The sequence below is a fragment of the Corvus moneduloides genome, chromosome 5, assembly GCF_009650955.1.
Source record: "Corvus moneduloides isolate bCorMon1 chromosome 5, bCorMon1.pri, whole genome shotgun sequence".
Classification (NCBI taxonomy): Eukaryota; Metazoa; Chordata; class Aves; order Passeriformes; family Corvidae; genus Corvus; species Corvus moneduloides.
Window position 1 is genome coordinate 9,717,130 of NC_045480.1, and position 13,206 is coordinate 9,730,335.

At 39.1% G+C, this 13,206-nt stretch overlaps 1 long non-coding RNA gene across 1 annotated transcript in view; it reads left to right on the top strand.

Annotated features, from left to right (window-relative positions):
- The first annotated feature begins 8,053 nt into the window (after positions 1 to 8,053).
- Positions 8,054 to 13,206, top strand: part of LOC116444313 — a 37,882-nt gene continuing 32,729 nt past the window's right edge. Inside the window, exon 1 of the long non-coding RNA XR_004240274.1 lies at positions 8,054 to 8,158. This is a non-coding gene — a long non-coding RNA (uncharacterized LOC116444313). The remainder of the gene's footprint in view (positions 8,159 to 13,206) is intronic.

The following is a 13,206-nucleotide window of genomic DNA, read 5'->3' on the forward strand; positions in this document are numbered from 1 at the left end:
TATCATAGATTATCAATACACATTTGATAGGAAAACTGTGCAGGACATGCTTACAGCAGCGCTCCTATTAGGGTATTTTGTAGTTTAAATCATCACTTCTTCATATTTGATTTCCCATCATTAATTCCACTATGAAAGCCAATTTGATGTTGAACATAAAGAACAACTGCTGAAGTTCATATTCTGGAGAGATTCTCATTAATTTAAATGGAGTGGCAGGAACTGACCCTGAGTTAGTAAGTACACTTGCCTTTGTGTGCATTTGTTTTAGGCAATGAAAATATGGCTTGAGAGCGCTAATAGCATCTGCCTTAGATAAAAAGCATATGAGCATTTGCCTGGAGAAGCATTGAGCCTCTCACCTGGAAAACACAGCGTTTAAAGCATTATTTTCACACCCATATTTGTCTTTTTAGAACAAAGCATTAGAGACATTCAGTCCCCAAGAACTAGAGCAATGATTTCAGGTTTTCATTTTACTGAGACAGACCGTGAAGATGATTGAGCTAAAGTAATTTTTTTACATCTCTTGTCACAATTTTCATGACAAAATGCAACTTCTAGACCTACTTTAGTTCTAACTAGCAATTATCGGGTTGTTTATTCTTTTAACACTTGACACTTCTAAGTACATCAAAGAAAAGTGCAGTTATACTACTCTACAGTCAGATCTTGTCATTATTCTTCAGGAGGTCGACATATTTCTGGAAAAGAAAGATTGTGAACCACTCAATATTGCAATGAAATGTTGCTAATTTTATGTCAGTGTGGCAGAGGCTGGTCATGGTTAGCAAGTAATTAAAAAGAGAGTTTGGTAATTATAGTCAGAGAAGGCCATGATACTAAAGATTTTTCAGAGAAGGCGTTTGCCTTTCAGTTTGCATGCCCAATTTGCCTACAGTGCTATCAAAATTCTTCCCTATGATAGTCTTAGATCCATTTACTTACACATTATATGAACAACGCCAGGGAAACATGATTTCAGAGATCACAAATGTGTAAATACTTCCCAATTTGCAGACAGTGCTGTATTCTGTCTGGCATCATTGGTACTTATAAAGTGGATACTTCCGATTGTTATTTTTACCCTTCCTGATGAGGAAGAAAAGGGCCTAATATAGCACACTTCATATAATATCACTATGAAATGTGAATTACAGTTTTACTTTTTTTTTTTTTAATTAGTACTACATGTATTTTGCAACTGTGGTTGCACAGTGATATTTATTTTACTCCCTGTGTATCTGTTTTTTAAGTATACAAATGGTCATGCTGCATTAGACCTGTAATGATATCTGGTTCCAGTTTTGACAGGAGGCAAAAGCAGGTAAATGGGCATTAGTATGGAGGAAGATGTATTACAAAATCTACCAAAGGCTGTTTTCTTTGGCCGTTGTGTTTGGAGTACACTCAGTATTTTTTAAGAGAAGTATAAACATATACAACATATTTGCTAATGGTTCCAGTATCTGTTTTGATGGCTAACTTTTTCTCAGCATTGTTTAGCATTAAGTGGATGCCTGAAAAAAAATTGCAAGATAAAAACAAATTTATGCTCAAAAATTTTCTGAGCATTTTGTGAATAGTAATGTTCCTTCTGCTTTGTAGATTAAGTCTTCGCATGAATGCAGAATTGTGGTTTGAACATTTTCTCCTCCCAGATGTGTGCTGATCTCTCCTTTAGGAGATGTTTTCTCTAACTGTGCCTTCCTGCTGGATCAGAGTGAGCTCACACACCACTTGCTTAAGAAGGGAAGGAAAGAAATTCAAATTCTGAGTGGTGGCAAGCTTGTGAACATGCTTTCCATGCCAAAAAGATGCATTGCCCAGTATACTGGTTTGGTGGGAGAGTGGGTAAAAAATGATGTTTCCTTCTTTGTTATTCACCAGTATTTTCATCTTAGACAAGAGAAAACAGTTTTGTCAAAACAGGTTTCTGAAGACATGTTTTATTTTTCAAACAGAAGCCATTCTCTGATTAAAAAAAAAAATTGTTCTGAAAAATGCCACACCAGACTGTACTTTTGATCTTCTTGAGATCTTGGGACAATTGGTTCTTTGAATTTGAGTAGATGCATTGCTACATGTTATAGTTGAATGTTCTTTAGCTCTTGTTTTTTCAGAAGACATAAATGGGATTTTGTGCTATTATTCACTGGTTGCTGTTAATTACATTCTTCCTTACTGAAAGAGAACATACAGTTTTCATAAATTTTTGTAATGCTAGTTACTGTGTTTTATTGTTCTGTCTTCAGTTGTTATCTGAAGTCAAACTAGGTCATCTTTAAATCCCAAATGCTTTGAAATGCCTTTTAAAGGAGCCTAGAATTGGCCTCTTTTTGATGCTTCAGTAGGAGATTTCAAGAAGAGATTGAATACTGTTATACTACTTGATTCTAATGGTGGCTCCCAGGTCCTAGGTGTATAGTCTGTATTCTTTGTAACTTCTGGTCCTTCAATTTCTAAGTTTAAAGTGCCCAAGATAGAACAATAAGTGACATTAGTCCTTGTAGGCTCGTTGACAGACTAATCACAAAGCACTCATGACTGGAGGAAAAGAGGATGCAGATCAAAGCTCAGTGCTGAGATTCACAGAAGTATTTGGGTGTGTAGAACTAAATATACAGAGGGACCAGAGTAAATCTTTGCCACGGATGCCACGAGTCATGTGCCACTGGGATCCTCAGAGCCCTTGCTCAGATATTGCTCTCTGGCCCAAGAGATGCTGACATGTCTGTCAGTCGGTGCTTAAAATGTCCCTAATTCAGATGCCAGATGAGGGTCTGGGAGCCTGACTTGCACAGGACGTTTTCAAAGCAGGCTTGCAGACATTCTCAGACCAATCACAGCTGAGGTCAGGATGTGCTCACCCCAGTGCCCACAGCTTCAGGGTTTGAAGCCATGAGATTTCCCTTTAACCTCTGGGTTGGGTTCTGTCCCTAACACAGCCCAGCTGCCTATCACAGGTTTTAGGAAGATCCTGTGTAAAGTCACATCTGGTTTAAGAGACCCAGATAGATCAGTTCTTGTGAAAAGGCCCTGATACGAGAATCCTGCCAGAGCTGAGCTCCTACAGCAGAGGGAAGGGAGGTCACTGCCTGATCACCTGAAAAAGTGCAGGATGTAAATGGCTCCCATTCAACATCATATCAAGTTTTAACTTCTCTGCATGCATAAATAATTTTTCCTTCTTCACCTTGTCTAGTCTAATCCCATTGGTTACTCCTGCCCTCACAGTCTTTATTTCTGCCATTCCCTATAGCTGCAATACTCTACCTGCTTTGGACCTACATTTTTTAATTCAGGCCCCCAGTGTTGCATGTGTGTATGAAACGTCCCAATGCAGTCAACAAGCTAAACCCTTTAATGATACAAATTTTCACAGCACCATTGCTGGCAAAAAGCTGTGACAACCTCTGTGTTCTGAAGGCTGTAACTCTAGAAGTCCTGCTCTTAGGCATCTGTGCATTAGGCAACCCTGTCACGAGAATTTAGCATTCTTTGAACTGTCCCTGCACTATCATTCATTCACTCAGAGCTACTCATTGAATGCTGTTTGTATAATTGGCCTAAAAGCTGATATTTCTGCTCTATTGTGTATTCCAGTTATACTCATCATTAAAGAGAGCTCAGGCTTGCTGGGTACACAGTTAATTTTTCCATCCCCTGTCATTTTAGGTTTGTCACTTCAAAGACCTGTTTGAACCTGGATTTGTGTTAGCTAATGACACAGCACCTCTCTGCATACAGCTTGGCAAGAATAAAACATATTAACAAGTTGACAGGGTAGAACAGGTTTGTTCCCAGTGGGAGGTTTGTTTGCATGTTCTACTTTCAGTGGTATGGAAAGGTTTCCCTCCTTTCTCAAGGGTGGTGCTGTTGTTTCTTTCTCCAATTCATATTTCTGTCAAGTGAGATGGCCTCACACAGATGGCACCAGTCTGACACAACCATGATAAAACTACCAAATTATGTGGAAGAACAAGTCCTTCAATGCCTATGTGTGTGTGCAGTCACAGAAGTATTGTTTCAGTGAAACAACTTAAAGTACTTTATTTTTTGTTTTGAAAAATTTGTGAATACTTGTGCCCTGGGTAGGCTTAATAAAGTGCTGTCTGAAAATTTTTGACATTAATGGTCAAGTTAATTTAATTTTGAAATTCATGAAGTCCTTTTGCTGAGCTGCTCTTTTTCTTTCTCAAGTAAGCTGTTGCAGTTTCTGAGTTATTGTTCGAAATATGATTACTGGCACATCAAACTAGCAACAGCAGCCTTGCTTTTTCCTTTTACAGCTGTATGAGGGCCAGTTTGTTAGGCATGTAGACTTTTGGGAAGGCAGAAAAACTGCTCTGTATCTCGACTGCTTTTCTTCTCACCTTGAGATGCAGTGGGGGACAAGTTGCAAAGGAGCCAGTAAAAATATGCTTGGTAGTTACTGTCAGGCAGTATTGCTGCAGTGGCCAACAGGGAAGTGAAAGGAAAAATTCTCTTCAGAAATTGTGGGTAGAAAGTGTCTTACCAATGGGATGAATGAGGATATCAGATCTAAAACCATATTGAAAAGAGAATCACTTGCTGGCATGTGTAAATCAGATGTGAAGTTCCCATCAGCCAGGATGCTAATGTAGAGAAGGAGTACAGGTGCTCCACTGCAGTCATAGCACTGGAAAGGGCAAAAAGGAGACACATCCTATGTGTAAAGCCAATGTTTTGCTGTTAGTATAATTAAAGTATTAACAGTCTCATCCAGGAATGTTTGTAACCCAATTTTAATGAAAAGAAAAGAGAAAAGAGAAGAGAAGAAAACAAGAAAAAAGAAAAGAAAAGAAAAGAAAAGAAAAGAAAAGAAAAGAAAAGAAAAGAAAAGAAAAGAAAAGAAAAGAAAAGAAAAGAAAAGAAAAGAAAAAGTAATACTGCCATGGAGAAAAAGCCTCAGTAATAACAACGCAGTTAAAATTGTGATGCACACAGTTTCTTGCAGTTTCCCCTTTCCATGGTTATTTCACCCACTGGGTCCCAAGGCTGGTGCCTTCAGCTTGTTGCACATGTGGAGAAAGATGAACTATCAGCATAATGAGAAGACGATGAGAGAACATGAGGTCAAGTTAATGGTTTCTTCATTTTTGTCCTCAGACCCACTTGGAGTAACTTGTATTATAGCTTTTACACCTTGATCTTCATTTGTTTGCAGCTTCATGTTACATCCAATCTTCATACACATGGTACCTCTTCTGTACGCTGGATAATTCTTTGTTTTCCATGTTAGCTGGAGTTTCGTCCAGCTCCAGGTCTTCACTCCTCTGACTGACTGTGAAGTCATTTAGAGCCTTGGGGTCAGACTGTGTCCCATCTCTTACCATCCCATGCCCACAGTCCTCTATAAGCCATACACAGGACACAGATAAGCCCTGCTGTCAAACCAGACCTGTGCTTCTCTATACTACAATGCTATGTTAGAGCCATGAATAGCTCATCCTACACAGCACAACTACTTGTTACTATGTCTTCATAAAAGTGTGGTTTAACCCAAGCTGGAACTCAGAGAAGCTTGCTCAGTTCCCTATGGTGGGATGTGGGAGAGAATAGGAAAAGTGAGAAAACTCATGGGTTGAGCTAAAGACAGTTAGATAAGTAAATCAAAATCCACACAGGCAAGCAAAGCAGAACAAAAAATTAATTCACCTCTATCAACTCAACCCTGAGTGTGCTGGCCAGGCTCTCCCTCACAAGACAGAGGGGACTTCTGTATCTTCCTGGGTGGTTTTTCAGAGTACAATTTACACCTTAGTTGTGCAAAGTATCCTTTCTATTTAATTTATTTCCCCCCAAATCCACTGTTAATAACATCCAGACGACTACACTCAGGTGTTCTTCTTCCTGAAGAGAAATTAATTTCTAATTTTTAACATCTTTCTTGAGAAATTTGGTATCTGTGATAGTTGTATTTGTTAGTCACTCATACATTTGCTTCTCATCCTCTGAAGTATACTTCTCGTGGTGTCTCATCCATCAAGGGTATGATTAAATTTACATTTCTTTGTCTGGAGGGAAAATGCAGTACATGACCTCTCCTCTAAGCTAAATTGTTTTTACATTTGCAAATACCGTTATTTGGGTATGTCCAGGTGTGAAGAAATTAATGCTTCCTACATCATTCACTGATTAAGGACACTTTAGTATACTGACACAGAAAAACAGACATCAGAGCTCAAATCCAAATCCTGTGGGGGAATGCACTTTCCAATCTTTTGCTGTTTTTCAAATCCTTATTACTTTTCTGAAAGTGAGCAACTCATGGCTACTGTGAAGCCTTAAAGTAGAACCCAAGAGAATTTCGTATTACATGGTACAAAATGTTCTGAAGTTGCAAAGTAAAACTTGAGGTGTTCAGAAGTCGGATCTTTTCACATTTAGTGATTCACAAGGGGAAATTGTTGTTTTCCAGACATGATATTGACAGAATTTTTGGTATTTTCCATACGAGACAATTTTTTTGTAATAATAGGGGAGCATTAAAATCCTTTAAAAAATCCTAAAAACAAAGAAAACCAAAGTCGCAACCTCAATAAAAACGTATTTTATGACTTTACTGCACTTGGAATGATGAAAAAGACCATTTTACTCCATGAATTTAAAGTTGCAAGGCAGTGAAATTCTGCCTCTCATGTCTGCAAAAGTATTTCAATTAAAGTTTTTAATTTTCCATTGGGCTATGACGACATTGTTCGTCCCACTGGTTTCAAGAATCTGTTCTTCCATGTCACTTGATATGGCTGCTCTTCTCCCCAAAAGGCAAGGATGTATTTATTATATGTAACCCATTTTGTTTTTCATACTTCCAAGCGTTTTATTACCTTGTTGATTGACTCAGTGATTTTTCCAGTAACACAGTTAGTATGATGGGAGGAAGAGGGAAAAAGGAACTTTGAGGAATTGGGCTGCAGCTAGAGATGTTTGGGACTAAATTATAGTTATTCAGGGCCTAATCCAGTATGATGAGACTGTTCTATAACAGTAAAGGCAGCTCAAATTATGGTAGTTGCTTACTGGTTGAAGTCATGGTTGTTTGGGGTTATAAAAATGTCTTGGATGAAAAAGACAATAAGATGCTGCTATATTGCTGTTTTTCCTCTGTTCTAGTGAGTGAACATGTTTTGCCATTTGTATTCACTTAACAGGGACAGACAGAGACAGAAGAAACAATTTAAGTGAGGAAATAATCGCTGCGACTCAGTGCATGTACGGCAATATGAAACTTCAGTGAGAGCACAAAGGCACAGACTGTCGAAGGAGTCGATGCAGGCAGGGCAAGGGTTCACCTGCAAATTGGTGATTTGTTGGTAGTTCAGAAACCAGGAGCATTGTTCCAGTGACAATGTCAGAACTCCATGTTATCATTAACAAAACCCTTTCCATCAGAGAACTGGATTTAAGAGCCTTAGCAGAGGTGCAGTTAACGTACAGAATTACGGTTTTTTTTTTTTTCCTAGTGATGCTGGAACAAATAGCCCTGATTTGCACAGCGATTGGAGAAAATTAGAAAACACATATGGGATTTTAGGCTTGTTTCCTGTCATTTAGACCTCTAGCTTACAGTTGAGCTGTGGAGTTTAGATGTGAAGTAAAATTGAAACTAAACGCATTCCACAAAGAAATAGGCTGAACACATTTTAGAATTTTCTTAGGAAGGTGTTGCCATTTCTGTTCTACTGGGATGAGGAATTTTCCCATGCCAGAGGCATGCAGGACTTGCGGTTTCCACACTATAGATAGGAACAAGAACTATTCTGAGACTGCAGTTAGAGCTGTTCTGAGTGTGTTGCTTTCTTGCTGTGCCAGTTTGATGCTCCACCTCCAAGAAAACCCTGCCCTCCACAGCAGTGTATGTTCTGGATAGCAGATTCTGCCAGTGGAAGATGAATTTTCACTATGGGAGGCAGGTATTGCCTTGATCTCCACCACTACCTGTGGTCTTCTGTCACCGCCTGGCATTTTGTTATAAAAAACACATTGCTCTTCAACCTCCTATTTCTTTTTCAGACATTGATGGATGACCTGGCAAAAGACTTAGATGCTAGAAAAGGCAAAGAGAGCATCCTTCTCAGCCAAAATGCAGTCGGGTGGGACATGGATTCATTTGCTCCACATACAACAGGAGGTAATACAATCTTCTGAGAGATGAGAAACGACTTCAAGTTAGCACTATCCTTGATTTGGACAGGGATTTGAAACAATTTTTCAGACACTGAGAAAGTCAGAAGTGTGCTTTGGTGGGTCTTTCCCAGTGTGTTCTGGAGAAGTCTCATTATAAATGATGTGAGTGACCACTAGCAGAGGGGTAGAATCCTGTTCTGCCCAGAGAAACAAGCTTACCAAAAAATATAGTGGTTTTTTCAAATTCATCTCCATGAATTTGAAGATTATAAATTTAGGAAGATGCTGGTTGCATTTATGGAGAGTCTGAAAACTGCAGCCTGGCATCTTATGGCTTTATTTCTTTGACTGTTTCCTCTGAACATCCCTGCAATTATATGTAATTTAGGATGAATGTCTCAAGAAGAACATAGAGGTAAGACATCTGTCTTCAGACAAGGCTTATTACTATTTTTGTTCTTGCCATGTGTTTGTTATGAATTGACAGAGGAATTAAGCAGCAAAAATTAAGTGATTGAATCATTTTACGGAGGAGGATGTCAGAGGATGCATCTTCTCAGCATCAATGTAGTACACTTTGTCTAGTACAGACTCTTTCTTTGATCACCAAGAGGTTGAAAAAGTCCCTTCTTTGTGATTTTTTTAATAACTGAAGGTGAAAATCAGAAATCACGACTGCAAGAAATGCTGATTTGTTCAGACTCAGACAAACTAGTAAGGTGGATTGCTTCCTGCCTTCTACCTGAGAGATGACTTGAAATCCTCTTCAAACACTTAATGAATAAAGAGCACTGGACTGCAAAGAGAGAAAGAGGCACCAGAAATCCTGCATGGCTAACCTTTATCTTAAGTGATGATCACTTGAATCAAAGTTAGGGGTAAAATTATACACCTTTGGCTGAGTCTGTAGCAATCCTTCCCACACATTGGTCAGGCTTCTCCCAAAACCTTCCTGGCCTCTGCCCTGCCTGTCTTCAGTCTCTGTGGGTAGTAGCTGTCCTCGTTTGCCACTTTTCAGTTTCTTCCACTGGTCTCTTTATGCTTTTCTTAAACAACACAATTTAGCTGAACCCCAACACCTTTTATCTTGTCTTCTGCTGTAGTTTATCCAGGATGTAATTTTCCAGGAGATATAACGTAATATTCCAGGAGATACTGGGTTGCCAAGCATTTAGGGATGATTACGCTGCTTTGTTTATTTCTTTCTCTACTGTTGTCAACTCTTTCAGGATTTTCAATTTGGCTCCAATACAAGGTATCTGTTTTGTTATCCTTTACCCTATTAAAGGTGTGTATTTTCAGTCTGAGCCTTTTAAATATTTTCAATCTATCTTGTACCTCTAGATCTTAATTAAGCACTCAGAATTGCTGTATTTCATACTTCAGGACTCTATTTAAGACAGTTTCAATACTAAGTTTCTATACTTCTTATATTCTTTATTTTTCTTCTGTAAAACAGAGGAATTTTAAATTACTGCCCTTTTGGCTTGAATTTGTTTTACTTCAGTAACATCTCTGCATCATGAAAATGCAAAGACTCATAAACAAATCACAGATTTTTGGATTCTTTCTCTCTTACTCTAGCATATACAGCTTTTTTTCATTTCACCCTTCACCCAGTAGTGACTCTATTAATTATGATAATAATGTCATACAACACAATATCTAAATTATCTCCACAATGAAACTCATCCAGAAAAAAATGGTTATAGAGCTTTTATTTTACACTATTTCTGCTGCACAGAATGGATTGTGGCATATGTTTGACTGTTTCACAGCACAGGTTTGTAACCCTTTAAGGCTTCAGCCAAAACATATTGTAGCCAAGAGGTTTGTTTGCTCTGAATCCAAATAGGACTGATTTATCAGGCATTTAACATTTTTTCCAACATTCACTGCCATTTTTAATCTTCTGCCTTTGCATGGAATACAAGTGCCTGTTATGTTGCCAGCATTCTCGATGTCCTGGTAATATCAGAGATATAGCAATTAAAATATTTTTTCTGGGTGGGTGAATATATTTGTCTTCATTAAATCTTCATTTCAAAGCATAACCCGGAGGGAGTTTGTAAATTAACCCAGATATGAGCTTTTATAAAGCAAACACAGGTCTATTCTTTGAATAAAAATTACATTTCACTGAATTTGTTTCCACTCTCAGGGAGAGAAAACACATTATTGAGAGGCCAAATGAGGGGCTAGTCACACCAGGGTAGTTTGCCTTGGCGGTATCAAACAACTCTCAGCCTTACTCTCCCATGCTGAGTAACTCTATTGACATCCTACTTGATTTTTAGTTTAACAATTCTGGGTAATATTCTTTTTCCATGAGGAAATCAACTGACCTGTGAACAGTGTGATGTTTTGGCTACAGAAAATTTACCTCTAAGGAGGTTTTGTTAATGTTTTACTCACTGCAAAACATCTGTTTCTATGTTACATCAGAATGCCCCAAAGTAGTTTTGTGTTTTTTCTGTGTTGTTTAAATCTAATCTCTAAAGACCTGTATTCAAGGATACCATATCTATTATGCTTTCACATCTAACCATGTTTTCTTCTTCATCACAGCTGGGCTATTACATCCTTTGAAGCAAAATTCACTTCACAGCATTTCAGCCCAGTGCTTTGCCTTTGAGCACATTTGCTGCACAGCTAACTTGCACAAATTAGATATTTTTGAGGCTCAGTTGATATAAAAAAAACAACCCCAAACTAGTTGATAAAGGTTTTCAGTGTTTTGTGCTCTGAATTCTCTGAGTAGGTGACCTGTCAGATTAAAATAGCAACAGCTTACAAAACCCTTCACAGCTCTAAGTCTGTGAAAGACAATTTTCCCAGATATGTATGAGTCTAAGCCTGGAGATAGATAAATAAAGAAAACCTGAATTCCCAAGTGCTCCTTGCCCCCTCTGCTATTCCTAGCAGTGCCTCCTTGCCTGTAGCTCACTGTTTCTTCGGGGTCTTTTAATCAACTGACTGAATGCTTTTACTTTGCCTTCAGTGCAAATAGTGAATGTGCTGATCTCTGGCTCCTAAAGAGCCTTGTGACTACTGAGCCAAGAATTCAAAGCTTGTGTTCTACGTTACACAGCAAAGGAGGAGAAACTGCTCTTTCACTGGAACTCAGGAATATCATCTGTCTCATGAAAATGACTCTTTTCTGTGTGGTATATGATGAAAAATATTGTTCTATTCAGGCAGGCACATAACTAACACTGAAATATTTGCATATTTTTACTCCTGTCATATGCTAGAAAGCTGAGAAGAGGGCAACACTGTTACTCCCTTTAGGTTTCAAATAAACATATTAAATGCAATGTATTTTTGCACGGGTTTGACCAAAAAAAAAAAAAAAAAAAAAAAAAAAAAAAAAATAGAACTGTCCAACATCCTTATTTCATAAAGCACTTTGACTTTTCTTAGTGGTTGCATCAATCAGAGGTTGTGCTTTACTGTGCAACTTGGCCTTTGATTAGAGACGTTCTGCTTCTGCACATCAATAAAAATAATTATTTCCTACCTAGAACTACTTAGAGTAAATGTTCTCAGGGTTTTCTTTTTCCATAAATACTAAGCATCTGGTGTGCATGGGTCACTGATGGCTGTGGATGTACCCATTAACGCATGGGAGGGACAGCCCATGGCCCCAGAGCCACCCAGGACCTTCTTCGTCTCCAGCTGTAAAAGGAAGAGGGCTGCAAGGACACCTGTCCCTGTGTGCAAAGGAGCAAATGCTGCTTGCTCTCAGTGGGATACAAGCATTTCATGCTCAAAAGGAGCTGTTTCAGTTTCTCTGCAACCACAACACATCTCAGGTCCAGGGTAACTCCATTCCTGCAGCAGCTGATGTGTGGGAGCTGCAGGTGCAACTTGTGGAGTTACAAGGATAAGTTTTTTGTAGGTCCAGAGGGACAGGCTTAGCACACGTACTGGCTTCTCTCACACTGCCTGGTCCAGCCCTGTGAGTTATTTTCCTACACTGGCACAACTTCAGCAGGAAATATATCAAATGTTTCTCACTGAGCTCAAATCAGTGCCTTGCGGGTAGAGATATCTCCTGGGGATAAACAGAAGAGTCAGGGTGGGAAGGGACATCTCACTCTTCAGGGCAGTGTTTTATTGCTATATAAAAGGGATTCCTTCCATTTCGTTATGTAATTAAAAAAAAAAGAAAAAAGGGTGCTCATTGCTACAATTTAAAGGACATCAGTCCAGTTTGTGCATGTGAGAGGGCACACAGGGCTGAGATCCACAGTGGATTTATGACCATATCCTAAAGTTAGGTTTTGAAACTGTCTGCTAGAGAAGACAACCAGTTTAACCTGGGTCAGGAGCACAGAGGAAAAGCCCCAAGTTTTTACCATAGTTTGTGAATCAGGCGAGAAGTGTTCACACTGAGCAATGAAATAACCATTTCATTGTAATGAGTGCGTGTGGCTGGAGTCATGTCCAGAGTCTTCTGCAAGAGATCCTTGTAGCCTGGTGATTCAAATAGAACAGTGCCTTCCCTCAGCCCCCTGCAGCCAACATAAACCTCATTAACAGTTTCAGCCTTAGGTAATGAAAACTGTAAATCTATGATACTCCCCTGCCCAAAAAGGAGCTGTACTGGCTGAACAAAATTAATCAGCTCACTGCACTGAGAAATAGTTTAATCCTCCTGCAGTGGGGAAGAAGGGAGAATGAACAAATATCTTCAGGGAGCAGAGCTGGCTTGTAACTCCTCAGTGAAAAAGAATGGCTTTTAAAGGAATTTAATTTTCCAACTGTTGTGAGGAAAAATACTCAACCCACTTATTTAACACTCTTTGTTTGATATTGTTTCTTCTATCAGTGAGAAAACCAATCTGTTGCCTACACAGATTCTCTACAGCTCCCCATTCTTACAGACTTCTGTACCTTCTGAGAGGCAAGAGCTGCTGTGCCATATCTGTCTGACACATGCCACGGCCACTGGCAGCAGAGGAGCCCAAGACCAGCACGGCTCAGCCATGTGGCTTATCAGTACTAATGACATGGGGTTAGAGCCGTGATTGTGAGAAAGATTCACTC